The sequence below is a fragment of the Canis lupus genome, chromosome 12 (assembly GCF_011100685.1).
Source record: "Canis lupus familiaris isolate Mischka breed German Shepherd chromosome 12, alternate assembly UU_Cfam_GSD_1.0, whole genome shotgun sequence".
Lineage (NCBI taxonomy): Eukaryota > Metazoa > Chordata > Mammalia > Carnivora > Canidae > Canis > Canis lupus.
In genome coordinates, this window is record NC_049233.1 from 44,081,711 (window position 1) to 44,084,143 (window position 2,433).

Here is a 2,433-nt window from a genome sequence, read left to right on the forward strand (position 1 = left end):
GCGGCACTAAACCACTGAGCCACCTGGGCTGCCCTAGATTTTTTCTTATGCATAAAATATTTGTTAACTTTTAAAAAAGAGATAAAAAAGAAAAATTTAGAAACCTGGGTATACCTTGCTGGGGTGCACTAGTTGAAAAATATACCAGTAAAATACTCCCAGTAAAAATGCGTATCTCTGTAAGCAAGTTGTTTTTCTCTGAGAATCGTGCCTTACCATTTGCATGCAATAGTCAGTGTTGAATGTAGAGAAGAAGATGGAGATATAGGAGAAATGGGCCACTTTTCTGCATAATAAATTACCATAAAGCAGTTTAAAACAACACCCATTTATTAGTTCCCAGTTCTACAGGTCAGAATACAATGAGATATCACTTTATACCTGTCAGAATGGCTAGAATCAATAAGAGAAGAAATAACAAGTGTTGGAGAGGATGTGGAGAGAAAAAAACCCTTGTGCATTGTTGGTGGGAATGTATATTGGTGCAACCGTTGTGGAACGCAGTATAGAAGTTCTTCAAAAAATTAAAAATGAAATTACAGTACAATCCAGTAATTTACCCAAAGAAAACAAAAATACTAGTTCAAAAAATATTTGCACTTCTATTTTCAATTAGCAATAATTGCACCTTGGATAAACCTCGTTGGCTACGATACTGCCACTGCGCAAAGCTTTTGCACTTCTATTTTTATAGGAGTTTATTGCAGCATTATTTACAATAGCCAAGATAATAGAAGCAACCTGAGTGTTCATCGATAGATGAATGGATAAAAAAAGATTGGTATAGATACATGATGGAATATTACTCAGCCATTAAAAAGGATGAGGGTTTTTTTTAAAGATTTTATTCATTCATGAGAGATACACACAGACAGAGGCAGAGACATAGGCAGAGGGAGAAGCAGGCTCCCCGTGGGGACCCCAATGCAGGACTTGATCCCAGGACCCCAGGATCACACTTGACCCAAAGGCAGATGCTCAACCACTGAGCCACCCAGTGCCCCAAAAGGATGAGATCTTACCATTTGCAACATGGGTGGATCTAAAGGATATTGTGCTGAGTGAAATAAGTCGGACAGAGAAAGACAAATACCATATGATTTTACTTATATGTGGCATCTAAAAAATAAAACAAATGAACAAACAAACAATAAACAAAAAAAAAATCCTTTTTTTTTAATGTGAAGAACAGACTGGTTGTTGCCAGAGGGAAGGTGGGTGGGGGATGAAAGAAATAGATTAGGGGGATTAAGAAATACAAATTTCCACTTATAAATTAAATAAGTCACAGGGATGAAAAATACAGCATAGGGAATATGGTCAATAACATTGTAAGAACATTGTTTGGTGACAGGTGATGACTATGCTTGTGGGAAGCAATGAGTAAAATATAGAATTGTTGAATCATTACATTGTACACCCAAAACTAATATAACATTGTATGTTAATTATACTTCAATAAAATGTATATTTAAAAATAAAAGCCCCCCAAATTAGACAATACTCATTTCATTAAACATCCATTGAATTAAACAACACCCATATCTCACAGTCCTCTGGGTCAGAAGTCCAGGCACAGTGTGGCTGGGTTCTCAGCTCAGGATCTCAGAGGCTAACATCAAAGTATTGGCTAGACTGAGTTCATTTCTAGAGTCTCTGGGGAAGAATTCTCTTCTAAGCTCATTCAGGTTTGTAGGACATAGGTCCCCTTTTCCCTTGCAGGCCACCAGCCAGAGGCTTCACTTAGGTCCTAGGGGCCACCTATAACCATGCCACATGACACCCTCTATTTTCAAAAATCTCAGCAACTGAGATTTTTTTCTCCTTTATTAAATTCCTTTCTTATTTACTTATTCAAGATTTTATTTATTTATTAGAGAGAGAGAGAGAGAGAGCAAGTAGGGGGAGTGGGAGGCAGAGGGAGAAGGAGACGCACACTCCCCACCAAGCAGGGAGCCCAATGTGGGGCTTGATCCCAGAACCCAGGAATCACGACCTGACCCAAAAGCAGATGCTTAACCAACTGAGCCACCCAAGCATCACAAATTCCTCTCATATTTAAAATCTGACTTCCTGGGATCCCTGGGTGGCACAGCGGTTTGGCACCTGCCTTTGGCCCAGGGCGCGATCCTGGAGACCTGGGATCGAATCCCACATCGGGCTCCCGGTGCATGGAGCCTGCTTCTCCCTCTGCCTGTGTCTCTGCCTCTCTCTCTCATTCTGTGTGACTATCATGAATAAATAATTTTTTTTTTAAATCTGACTTCCTTTCTTACCTATAGAGCCAAATTTAAAGGATGAATATGATTAGGTCATGCCCACTCAGACAATCTTTCCATCTTAGGGTCAGCTGATTTGTGACCTTAAATTACGTCTGCAGAATTCTTTTACAGTGACATCTAGATTAGTGCTTTATGGAATAACTAGAAGACT

The 2,433-nt window shown here is 39.3% G+C and overlaps 1 pseudogene; it reads right to left on the reverse strand.

Annotated features, from left to right (window-relative positions):
• Nucleotides 1–554: 554 nt before the first annotated feature.
• LOC119874368 lies at nt 555–673 on the reverse strand (annotated as a pseudogene).
• Nucleotides 674–2,433: the final 1,760 nt, after the last annotated feature.